Source organism: Hylobates moloch, unplaced genomic scaffold (genome assembly GCF_009828535.3).
Source record: "Hylobates moloch isolate HMO894 unplaced genomic scaffold, HMol_V3 SCAFFOLD_14, whole genome shotgun sequence".
NCBI lineage: Eukaryota > Metazoa > Chordata > Mammalia > Primates > Hylobatidae > Hylobates > Hylobates moloch.
In genome coordinates this window covers 46,217,235-46,231,188 of record NW_026652289.1, presented here as the reverse complement: position 1 = coordinate 46,231,188, position 13,954 = coordinate 46,217,235, and the positions used below count along the sequence as shown (strand labels likewise).

The 13,954-nt window shown below is 35.7% G+C and overlaps 1 protein-coding gene and 1 pseudogene across 2 annotated transcripts in view; both read right to left on the bottom strand.

The window, feature by feature from the left end:
* Positions 1-13,954, bottom strand: part of ADAMTSL3 (ADAMTS like 3) — a 392,111-nt gene that overhangs the window by 317,541 nt on the left and 60,616 nt on the right. The gene's annotated exons all lie outside the window — the stretch shown is intronic.
* Positions 13,213-13,308, bottom strand: LOC116482666 (U6 spliceosomal RNA; annotated as a pseudogene).

Below are 13,954 nucleotides of genomic sequence, written 5' to 3'. Positions count from 1 at the left end.
CCCAGGTTTGGAATTTTGTTTCAGATTCAGCCCTGCAGAGTTTATTCCTGTAGTTCCTCCACCTGTAAAATCCATTGGTTTGGTGTGCCCTAGGAAGTCAGTGCTCCTGGCCTCATCCACTAGCACCTTCTCTGGGCAATCAATATTCTTGAGTGATCCAGTGCCTTCTATAATGTTCCCTGTTTCTTCTTAAGCATCAGGTTTTTAATTTCAGTTTTTAGATGTTATCCATCTCTTAAAGAAAAAAATGAGGCCCTTCAGGTCAGATAGCACTCCACTTCGTTGCCTGTTCTCTGACAATTCTGTCCCTGAATCATCACGCTGAGTGGTCTTTTTCAAACTGAGATCCATAGAGGTATGGTTTTTATACCCAGTGGATTTTGCCAAGGTGGTATTTCTACAAGTCTGCTAGAGCCACAGGGTTATTGGGCTTGCGGTGCCCATTAAAGCAAGTATGGCTGCAGTGACCAAAGACTTAGATCACAAAACCCAAGTCCCATCAAATACTTAGAAAGCCTTCCCAATAAGGATGGGTACAAACAAGCCCAAACTGAGAAGACTACAATAAATATCCAACTCTTCAATGCCCAGATACTGACAAACATCCACAAGCATCAAGACCATCCAGGAAAACATGACCTTACCAAACAAACTAAATAAGGCACCAGTGACCAATTCTGGAGTGACAGAGATATGTGACCTTTCAAACAGAGAATTCAAAATAGCTGTTTTGAGGAAGCTCAATGAAATCCAAAATAACACAGAGAAGGAATTCAGAATTCTATCAGATAAAACTAACAAAAAGATTGACATATTTTAAAATAATCAAGCAGAAGTTCTGGAGCTGAAAAATACAATTGACAAATAGAAGAATGCATCAGAATCTCTTAACAGCAGAAATGATCAAGCAGAGGAAAGAATTAGTGAGCTTGAAGACAGGCTATCTGAAAACACACAGAGGGGACAAAGAAAAAAATAAAAAATAATGACGTATGTCTATGGGATCAAAAAATAGCCTCAACAGGGGACATCTAAGAGTTATTGGTGTTAAAGAGAAGGTAGAGAGAAAGATTGGGGTAGGAAGTTTACTCAAAAGGATAATAACAGAGAATTTCCCAAACCTACAGAAAAAATACCAATATTCAAGTACAAGAAGCTTATAGAACACCAAGCAGATTTAACCCAAAGAAGACTACCACGAAGCATTTAATAATCAAACTCCCAAAGGTAAGAATAAAGAAAGGATCCTAAAGGCAGCAAGAGAAAGAAACAGCATACAATGGAGCCCCAATACATCTGGCAGCAGACTCCTCAGTGGAAAATTTATAGGCCAGGAGAGAGTAACATGACATACGTAAACTGCAGAAGGAGAAAAAAAAACCCTTTATCCTAGAATAGTATATCCAGCAAAAACACCCTTTAAACATGAAGGAGAAATAAGGACTTTCCCAGACAAACAAAAACTGAGAGATTTCATCAACACCAGACTTGTTCTGCAAGAAACGCTAAAGGGCATTCTTTAACCTGAAAGAAAAAGACTTTAATGAGCAATAAGAAATCATCTGAAGGTACAAAACTCACCAGTAATAGTAGCTACACAGAAAAACACAGAATATTATAACACTGTAATTGTGACAAATAAACTACTCAAATCTTGAGTAGAAAGATTAAAAGATGAACCTATCAAAAATAATAACTACAACTTTTCAGGACATAGTATAATAAGATGTAAATAGAAACAAAAAGTTTAAAAGCAGGAGGATGTAGTTTAAGCATAGAATTTATATTGGTTTTCTCTTTGCTTGTTAGTTTGTTTATGCAATCAGTGTTGTCATCAGTTTAAAATAATGGGTTACCAGCTAGTATTTGTAAGCCTCATGGTAACCTCAAATCAAAAAGCATACAACAGATATATAAAAATTAAAAACAAGAAATTGTAGTATACCACCAGAGAAAATCACCCTCACTAAAAAGAAAACAGGAAGGGGGCAGGGAGAACGAGGAGAAGACCAGAAAACAAATAACAAAATGGCAAAAGTCCATACTTATAAATAATAACATTGAATGTAAATGGATTAAATTCTCCAATCAAAAGACATAGTGGCCAAATGAATAAGAAAAAAAAGACTCGATGATGTGTTGCCTACAAAAACACACTTCACCTATAAAGACACATATAGACTGAAAAAAAGGGATGAAAAAAGATATTCCATGTCAATGGAAACCAAGAAAGAGCAGGGGTAGCTGTATGTAAACAAAATATATTTCAAGACAAAACCTATAAAAAAGAGACAAAGAAAGTCATTATATAATGATAAAGAGGTCAAAACAATAAGAGGATATAACAATTATAAATATATATGCACCCAACATTGGATCACACAGATAAACAAAGCAAATAGTATTACAGCTAAAGAGAGACATAGATTCCAATACAATAATAGCTGGAGACTTCGGCACCCCACTTCCAGCATTGGATAGATCATCCAGAAGAAAATAAGCAAAGAAACACTGGATTTAATCTGCACTATAGACCAAATGAACCTAATAGATATTTACAGAACATTTCATCCAATGGCTGCAGAATACACTTTCTTCTCCTCAACACATGGCTCGTTCTCAAGGATAGACCACATATTAGGCCAAAAACAAGTCTTCAAAAAAAATTTTAAATTGAAATTATATCAAGTATCTTCTCTGACCACAATGGAATGGAACTAGAAATCAATAACAAGAGGAATTTTGGAAACTATGCAAACACATGGAAATTAAACAATATGCTTCTGAATGACCAGTGGGTCAATGAAGAAATTAAGAAGGAAATTAAAAATGAAAATGGAAACACAACATACCAAAACTGATGTAATACAGCGAAAGTAGTGCTAAGAAATTTATAGCAATAAATACCCAAACAAAAACTGGAAAAGCTCTAAATAAACAACCTAATGATGCATCTTAAAGAACTAGAAAAACAAGAGAAAACAAAACCCAAAATTAGCAGAAGAAATGAAATAATAAACATCAGAGCACAAATAAATGAAATTAACACAAAAAATACAAAAAATATCAATGAAACAAAAAGTTGATTTTTGAAAAGATAAACAAAATCAACAAACCCTTAGCCAGACTAAGAAGAAGAAAGAAAAGACTCAACGAAATCAGACATGAAAAAGGAGACATTATAAGAGACATCAAAGAAATTTGAAGGATAATTAGTGGCTATTACCAGCAACTATACGCCAATACACTGAAAAATCTAGAAAAAAAATGGATAAATTCCTAGACACATACAACCTACCAAGATTGAACCAGGAAGAAATTAAAGACCTGAACAGACCAATAACAAGTAATGTGATTGAAGCCATAATTAAAAGGCTCCTAACAAAGAAAAGCCCAAGACCCAGTGGCTTCACTACTGAATTCTACCAAACATTTAAACAAGAACTAATGCTAACCCTACTCAAACTACTCTCAAAAATCGAGGAGAGAATACTTCCAGACCCATTCTCTGAGGCCAGTATTACCCTGATACTAAAACCAAAGGCACAGCAAAAAAAAAAAAAAGAAAAAACTACAGGCCAATATCCCTGATTAACACTGATGCAAAAATCCTCAACAAAATACCAGCAAACTGAAATCAACAATAAATTAGAAAGATTATTCATCATGACCTAGTGGGATTTATCCCAGGGATGCAAGGATGGTTTAACATATGCAAATCAATGTGATACATCATATCAACAGAATGAAGGACAAAAACCATATGATCATTTCAATTGATGCTGGAAAAGCATTTAATAAAATTCAACATTCCTTCATGATAAAAATAAAACTCAAAAAACTAGATGTAGAAGGAACATACATCAACATAATGAAAGCCATATATAACAGACCCACAGCTGGTATCATACTGCATGAGGGAAAATTGCAAGCCCTTCCTCTAAGATCAGCAACAAGACAAGGATGCTCAGTTTCACCACTGTTATTCAACATAGTACTGGAATTCCTAGCTAGAGCAATCAGACAGAGAAATAAATAAAGGGCAACCAAACTGGAAAGGAAGAAGTAAAATTATCCATGTTTTCAGATGATATGATCTTCTATTTGGAAAAAACTAAAGATACCACACAAAAAAACTACTAGAACTGACAAATCCAGTAAAGTTGCAGGACACAAAGTCAGCATACAAAAATCAGTAGCATTTCCATATGCCAATAGCAAACTATCTGAAAAAGAAATCAAGAAAGCAGTCCCATTCACAATACCTACAAATAAAATACCTAGAAATAAACTTAACCAAAGAAATTAAAGATTTCTACAATGAAAACTATGAAACGTGGATGCAAGAAATTGAAGAGGACACACCAAAAAAATGAAAAGATATTCCATATTCATGGGCTGGAAGACTCAATATCGCTAAAATGTCCATAATACCAAAAGTCATCTACAGATTAAATGCAATCCATATCAAAATATCAATGACATTCTTCATAGAAAGAGAAAAAAAATACTAAAATTTATGTGGAACCACAAAAGACCCAGAATAGCCAAAGCTATCCTGACCAAAAATAAGAAAACTGGAGGAATCACATTACCTGGCTTCAAATTATACTACAGAGCTGTAGTAACCAAAACATCATGGTACTGCCATAAAAAAACAGACATATAGACCAAAGGACTAGAGAACCCAGATATAAATGCATACTTCTACAGTGAACTCATTTTCAACAAAGGTGCCACGAACGTACACTGGGGAAAGGAGAGTCTCTTCAATAAATGATGCTGGGAATATTGGATGTCCATATGCAGAAGAATAAAACTAGATACCCATCTCTTGCCATACACAAAAATCAAATCAAAATGGATTAAATTCTTAAGCCTGAGACCTCAAACTATGAAACTACTAAAAGAAAACATTGGGGAAATTCTCCAGGACATTGGACTGGGCAAAGATTTCTTGAGTAATACCCAACAAGTGCAGGCAACCAAAGCAAAAGAAGACAAGTGGGATCACATCAAGTTAAAAAGCCTGTGGTCCCACCTACTCAAGAGGCTGAGATGAGAGGATCGCTTGAGTCCAAACAGGCATATGAAAAGTACTCAGCATTACTGATCTTCAGAGAAATGTAAATCAAAACTACAATGAGATATCATCTCACTCCAGTTAAAATGACTTTTATCCAAAGGACAAGCAATAATGAAAGATGGCAAGAATGTGGAGAAAGAGGAACCCTCATACACTGTTGGTGGGCATGTAAATTAGCACAACCGCTATGGAGAACAGTATGGAGGTTCCCCAGAAAACTAAAAATAGAACTATCATATGTTCCAGCAATCCCATTCCTAGGTATACACCCAAAAGAAAGGAAATCAGGATATCGAAGAGATACCTGCCCTCCCATGTTTTTTGCAGCACTATTCACAATCGCTAAGAATTGGAAGCAACATAAGGGTCCACGAACAGATGAATGGATAAAAAAAAATGTGATGTATATATACAATGGAGTACTCTTCTGCCATAAAAAAAGAATGAGATTCTGTCATTTGCAATGACATGGATGAAACTGGAGGTCATTATGTTAAGTGAAATAAACCAGGTACAGAAAGACAAAAACTTCACATGTTCTCAGTTATTTGTGGAAGCTAAAAAAAAATTAAAACATTTGAACTCATGGGGATACACAGTAGAATGGTGGTTACCAGTGGCTAGGAAGGATAGTGGTGGTGGGGGAAGTGGGGATGACTAATGGGTACAAAAATATAGTTAGATAAAATGAATAAGATCTAGTATCTGTTAGCACAACACGGTGACTACAGTCAACAATAATTTACTATACATTTTAAAATAACTGAGAGTATAATTTGATTGAACACAAAGAAAGGATAAATGCCTGAGGTGATGTATACCCCATTTACCCTGATGTGATTATTGTGTATTGCATGCCTGATTCAAAACATCTCACATACCCCATAAATATATACACCTACTAGGTACCCACAAATGCTAAAAATAAATGAATAGGCTGGGCACAGTGGCTCACACCTTTAACCCCAGCACTTTGAGAGGCCGAGGCAGGCAGATCAAGAGGTCAGGAGATCGAGACCATCCTGGGCAACATGGTGAAACTCCCATCTCTACTAAAAACACAAAAATTAGCTGTGTGGTGGTGTGTGCCTGTAATCCCAGCTACTCGGGAGGCTGAGATAGGAGAATCACTTGAACCCGAGAGGTGGAGATTGCAGTGAGCCGAGATTGCACCATTGCACTACAGCCTGGCAACAGAATGAGACTCTGTCTCAAAAAATAAAAAAAAAATAAAAATAAATGAATAAATAAAATTTAAAAATTAAAAAAAACAAGAAGGGAAATCAGAACCAGGAATAGAAAAAGGTGGACACTATTAAACAAGTATTGAGCCTTGGATGTCCATTCCCCCAATCCTTTCTTTGTATTAAAATTGCCACCAACCTTCAAAATATCTTAATTGTTAATTAACTATTGTTAATCCCTTCCCAAGTGCTTCTTCATCACTACTTAGAAAGAATATTTTAATCATATTTTAATGATCAAAGTATTATATGCTCATTTGTAGTAAGCCTGGAGAACACATTTAAAAGAAAATTTAAAACACTCTTAATTGCACAACCCAGTGATAACCACTGTTATTTTTGCTTTTTCATGAGGTTTATCTTTCTGTTCACATACAAATAAAATTATAGATTTGCTATGTGATTCTGTGACCTGACCTTTTAACTTAAGGATATCATGTTAGCATTTCCTGTTATTTCAAAAGTATAAGCATAATAAAAATTAGTAATATTCCATCTCAGAAATCCCATAATTTACTTGGCCGTTCCCTTATGGTTTCACATTTAGATTGTTTCTGGTTGTCAAGCTTTATAAATAATAATATCAATGTATTTTTGCAGGAAGCATTCTTTTTACTTAGAATATTCCCTTGGGAAATTCCCTGAAACAACATTTGCTGAGTCAAAAACTAAAGATATTTCTGAGGTGCTTAATACATGTTGCAAAACTGCTTATCAAAAGCACTGCACTTAGCAGTATTCAACAGCACAATATAAACTTGATCTCTGTCCATCACCATCACTAGCACTGGGTTTGCAAACTTCTTTTTTTGAAAGTAATTGCTGGAGGTGGGGGAGTGCTTTTTAGCCAATGCTTGGGCTTATATTTTATTGATTAGAAATAAAGTTGAATGTTTCCACATGATTATTAACCAGTCACTTGCTTTTCTATTAGAACTGTAAAGTATTTTCCTTTACCTATTCATCTACTATCTCTTTTTTGTCCATTTGAAAAGTCTTTTACATAGTATTTTACAAAATTTGTATTACATGTTATTTTACTTTAACTTCTCATTTGAATGTTTTTCGACAAGTATTCATTTTAAGCCTTCTATGTAGTTAAATCCGTCAATACATTTTATTTTCCATTCATTTGAAGCTTCTCCATCAGAAATTTGAGAAGTATTTACTTTCATGGTATTTTTATGTTTTTATGGTTAAATTTTTTATTTAACTCTTCAATCCATCTGGAATTTACTATTACATATGTTAACAATTTAAATTAACTTTTTCTAAATTAACCAACTGTTCCAATATCACTTACTGAATATATTAAATGTTTACATTTATTGAAAGAATGTGGGGTCCTCTCAGTATAGACTGTAGTTACATGATAATTTCTGAAATGAATACTCTTGTTTTTCTTATCTTCTACATAACGTGTAATTATATTTTTCATTACCTCTTGCATGAATAATTTCTGCAGGAGAGTGTTTTAAAATTTGTAATGTTTATAGGTTTTGATTCAAACCTCTTCACTTAATGTTTATTTGAATTACTTAGGCTCAGAGGATATGGCCTATAACAATTTCTGTATCATAATTTTTTGTTTCTACATTTCCTAAATTCTAACTTGCTGCTTCCTATCTTTTTCCATTTTTTGAAATCAAAATGCAATACATCTTACAACTGACACATATTTAATGATAGCTTTGACTTTTTTTCACAATAGCTTTTAGTAAATCAAAGCTGTCTTATAGCACTGACTGAATTTCCTCTCTTCCGTTTGACGTCTTCTCTATTTTATGAGTACTTACATTGGATGTCTGAGATCTATCCAACAAGCTACAGTCTCCTCACTGATTTTATTTCCCTGTCCTTATCCTCTGTAACTGAAATTTTCTGAATTTGTTTTCACTAATCTGATTCTCTGCTGAATCCAGCATCTCCTGCCTCTTGCTTTCATTTGGAAACTATGTCTTTCATCTTTTTTCATCTTTGCTCATCTCAATTCTGTCCTGCCTCAGGAGTTTAAGGCAGTTTCATAAAGGCAATGTCCTCTTAAAAACGTAAATCTGTGGCCGGGTGCAGTGGCTCACGCCTGTAATCCCAGCACTTTGAGAGGCCAAGGCAGACGGATCATGAGGTCAGGAGTTTGAGACCAGCCTGGCCAACACGGTGAAACCCCATCTCTACTAAAAATGACAAAATTAGCTGGGCATGGTGGTGCGCACCTGTAGTCCCAGCTACTCAGGAGGCTGAGGTAGGAGAATCGCTTGAACCCAGGAGGCAGAGGTTGCAGTGAGCCAAGATCAAGCCACTGCACTCCAGCTTGGGCAACAGAGCAAGACTCCATCCCAAAAACAAACAAACAAACAAAACACATAAATATGCTAGTGTCTTGTGTTTCCTAGGTTTCTTGTTGGAAATCTACTTCAGAAGAAGGCAACATCTGAGAATGTTTAGAGAATTGGAGGTCCCCTTCTCTCAAACTACGGAACATGTACTAGGCGATATACTGCTTATACTTCCTTAAAGATGTTTAATCTATGTAGAATTGGATTATAACTGAGTAGGAGTTAAACAAGGGGCTCTCAGAGACCCTCTGGGAAAGATACTTTGTTCACCCAAATCCTTTACTAAGAGGCTTCTGAGTCTGAAGTGTCAGAGTTCTCCCTGTGTGCAGATGGGACAATGTGACTGTGAGGTCCAACACTAATCAATGCTCATGAATGATAAGACATGCCAGATATTTAATAAGATTGCTGATGAACTCTGGTTGTTTAAAATAAGGTTTCCTGTGCCATGCGGCAAGAGTTAGGCCTAACAGACAGATATCAAGTCATGGCAAAGTCACATCTGGCAGAGAAAATGGAACTTCAGGGTAACTTCCTATAGTTCTGCCAAACTGTTCCAATCCCAGGTAGAGCCAATTTTGCTAACTTAAAAAGTATATATGCTGCTTCTAAACAAAATATAACAAAAAATAAAAACATAAAAAATTGCTAACCAAGCTGCACAGAAAAAAGATTTCCCATACTCATCATCTGAACCTGGGGAAGAACAAAATGTTTTGTGCATTTATTTTTTAGACTTCTTATTCAAGTATTTTACAATAAAATTTGGCAAGTTTAATGAAATTTTTTTAACATAAAAACCATGAGTGGAATAATTCAAGGTTTAAAACTAAGAAAAAATATGCTTTAAAACATTTTAAAGGTTTGCCCCAAGTTCATGGCATTATAATCCATGTCTTAAAATGAGTTGAATTGGAGACATTTATTTTATATTATAAAAGCACTATCCTGTAATGGGGCAGGAAATAAAGCTGCTTCAAGTTAGAACACAAAATAGACTCAACTTGTAAAATATGCTAATGGTAACACAGTTTCACTGCCAACAGCAGGGCATACGTTCTGTCATTAAAATATTTTAGTACTTAACATGGCTATTCAGTGTAATGCCCACTGACACATTCTAACCTTTGTGTGTGCTGAAAATTCTAAAAACCTTTTGTCACCAACCGCTAAATCAGTATTTCTCAAACATGTTCTGGTGTCAGAATGTGTGAAGTATATCATGAGGATGCTTTTACAAAGCCTCATGGAATACTCATGAATTAAACTTTAAATTACTGCACACATAAGTTTGAACTTAATTGAATATGATTATATATCTTATTTTAATGTGGCAATGAGGTCAGGGACCAAACATTTAACAAATATCTATGGAAGAAACGTTTAATTGTAAAATGCTTTTCTGCTAATTAATTTTGTCTAGTGAATTTGATATTTTTGAAGTTGCATTATTTAATTTAAGGTATGCAATGTAGTATGGCAAAAAAGTGAACATGTTTTCTCTCTTTATTTATTTATTTTTTAAAATGAGACAGAGTCTCTCTCTGTCGCCCAGGCTGGAGTGCAGTGGTATGATCTCGGCTCACTGCAACCTCTGCCTCCCGGACTCAAGTGATTCTCCTGCCTTAGCCTCCTGAGTAGCTGGGATTACAGGCATAAGCCACCACGCCCAGCAATTTTTGTATTTTTAGTAGAGATGGGGTTTCCCCATGTTGGTCAGGCTGGTCTCAAGCTCCAAGCCTCAAGCGATCTGCCCGCCTCGGCCTCCCGAAGTACTGGGATTACAGGTATGAGCCACCGCACCAGGCCAAACATTTTTCCTCTTGAAAAAGACCTACGTATGAAATTGGCTTTGCCATTGACTGATTGTGTCCTGGTGAGGCTGTTAGCTCCTCCAAGCCACAACTTCCTTATTAATAATATGGAATGACACTATCCAATTCACAGCAAACTTGAGTTTCATTTTTGTTTTGTTGATGCTGTTTTGTTGTTGTTACTTTTATCTTTTACCTTTTACTATGCAAGATTTCAAACATACATAACGGCAGACAGAAAAGTCTAATGAACCCCAAGTACCCATAGCCCAGCCCCACAATCAGCAACCCAAGTCCAATCTTATTCTGCTATTCACCCACTCCCATTATACAAAACATCATTTAATCAGTAAATATTTTCATGTGTATTCATAAAATATACTTTTTAGCATATTCACAATACCATTTTCATGCCTTAGAAATTAGGAGTTGGCAGCCGGGCACGGTGGCTCACGCCTGTAATCCCAGCACTTTGGGAGGCCGAGGCGGGTGGATCACAAGGTCAAGAGATCGAGACCATCCTGGCTAACACGGTGAAACCCCATCTCAACTAAAAAAAAATACAAAAAATTTAGCCAGGCGCAGTGGCGGGCGCCTGTAGTCCCAGCTACTCGGGAGGTTGAGGCAGGAGAATGGTGTGAACCCGGGAAGTGGAGCTTGCAGTGAGCTGAGATAGTGCCACTGCAGTCTGGCCTGGGCAAAAGAGCAAGACTCCGTCTCAAAAAAAAAAAAAAAAAAAAAAAGAAATTAGGAGTTGACAACAAAATAGTAATTTTCCAATTTTCTTATAAATGTCATAAATAGTGTTGTCGTAGGTTTTTTGTCTGTTTATTTGTTCATTTAAATAAAGATCCAAATAAGGGCCACGCATTGCAGTTGGTGGATACATCTTTTAAGTCTCACTTAATCTTTTTGGTTCTGTATCTAGTTTTCTTTTTCCTTTGCAATTTATTTGTTGAAGAAACCGAATTGTTTGTCCTGTAAAGTTTCCCACTGTCTGGATTTTGGTGGTTGCAAACCCATGATTTAGTTTAATGTGTTTCCTTGTACACTGTAATTCTTATAAATGGGTAGTTAGATCTAGAGCCTCAATTTTGGGGAGGTCGAGAAGCACCATAGAAGGCAAGAATCCTACACGGGTAGTACGGACTCTTCCATCAAGAGATGTATACTGTTTGGCTGTCTCTCTTTTTGTGACTTTATTGGCTTTGATATTCAATGCATATATCAGTTCATTAGGGTTGCAAAATGATGACATTCTCATTCTATCATCCCTTCTTTACTTATTGACTGAAATATTTCTGTAAAGACAAATTCTCTTTATCTACTGTTTGGTTATCCAGTGATATCGTTCATATAGAAAAGGCAGAATGAATATTTGGGTTTTTTCCTTCTATTTGTTTTCAATGTAATGAGTTGATTCTTGAGCACCCACCAACACTGACTAACACATTTTAGTATTATTATTAACTTAGGGATACAAACATAGTTGACATGCTTAAGTCCTTTGCAGTTTTTGCTTTTATTGATGCTCAAATTTTGTCCCAATTTTTTTTTTTTTTGAGACAGAGTCTCACTCTGTCACCCAGGCTAGAATGCAGTGGCAGGATCTCAGCTCGCGGCAACCTCTGCCTTCCGGGTTCAAGCAATTCTTGTGTAGCTGGGATTATATAGCCATGCACCACCATGCCTGGCTAATTTTTGTATTTTTAGTAGAGACGAGGTTTCACCACGTTGGCCAGGCTGGTCCCAAACTCCTGACCTCAAGTGATCTGCCCACCTCAGCATCTCAAAATTCTGGGATTGCAGGTGTGAGCCACCGTACCTGGCCTCAAATTGTCCCAATTTCTGCTTATAAAAGTGTTGACAAGCTGATTCCTGAGTCCTTCTGATGAGACTCTAGTAGTCTTGACAGCTTCCTTGCTACCTGTTAATTACATAATGTTCCAGGCTAATTTTGCATATTTTTACCTCCAGACCCAGAATAAGTAATTTTGCCATGGAATCCTGGTTCCTTTTACATGGGACATGGTGTTGAGAGACCATGACCTGGGCACTAGATCATTGCTATTAAGTTGGCCATTTGTTCATTGTTATTATGCCTTTTCAGTGAAGGGATCTGCAAAATATGTCCTGGTTTTGTTTTGTTTAAGATAAAAGACCTCAGGAGTTTTTACAGATACTTACAATTCAATTTTAGGACTATAGAGTTTTCACTTAATTTCTTCTATCTTTTTTCCCTGTCTCCTTTTTCCCATATCAAGAATATGGATTTTCAAGATTACCAGAATAAAAAACCAAATGATAACATCTGTATTGTTCATTTGCTTTGTCTCACATCACCCACACAGCAGTCTCATAACAGCAAGTCCAATGCTACCATCAACAATAACGTCACTGCAAAAAGTTTTAAATCTCATTTTTAGTTCTTTTATCCTTGGATATACTGATCTTCAGTGAAATTCATGTGTGTTAAAGTCAATTAGAATAATTTTTCTCTATGTGGTGACCACCACCAATGGGAATCATAGTTTTTTTTTGCTTTTATTATTTTATTTTTTATTCTTAGGGATTGTTCTTTTAAAATCTAATTTTACTTTACAAATATATAAAATATTTGCATGATCCCAAAGCCAAATGTATAAGATAGGTATATACAGAGAAGCTTAGCTTCTGTCGCTTCTCCCGCACCTTCTTTTCTCCATTCCCTTACAACTAACTGGCCTTTTTTTAAAACTCATCACAAATTTCATATCATCCTTGTACAGAGGCCATGCTAATCTTCTCTGTATTGTTAATTTTAATATATGTGCTGCTGAAGCAAACACAGAGGAGCAGAAGAGTAAACTGTAATTATAAGGCACATGGCATATCTCATACAGTTCTTATACATGCAGATTGCTTAATAAAGGGCAACTGTAATCTTAGCCTTCAAAAAGAAAAAGCTCCTCTTCTCTAGTTTCAAGATTGAAATTGCAGGAATTACTTTGGATACAATTCTATTTCACATCACAATATCATACACCCAGCATGGTGCCACATTACAGAGATTCAATCAACATTTGTTGAGGGATTGATGGAATGAATGACTACTCCTTTAAACTACTGCTATTATCAGCTCAGATGTCAGTCTCCATTCAAGGTATTATAATTTTTCATGAGAACCATGTGTTCAGAATTAGGTTTTTAAATAGAGCATAGTTTTACTTAATGTATATTTACAGCATATCATAGCTCTATTTGATAAATATATGTCTTAATGCAGTGTAAACCTAATGCAAATGCAAAATTCTTAGTTAAAAATCTTGCCTTTTCCCAATTATAAAGAAAAATTTACTCAATCATTTTGAAATGTAAATTTTAAAAACCCTGTTAGCATTAAATCCCAGGGGGAAGGGTTTAAGAGAAGGATTCATCCAAATGGACTAGGAATACTATTCCTTGTTGGTGGTCTGCCACGTGGAAAGAGTTGAG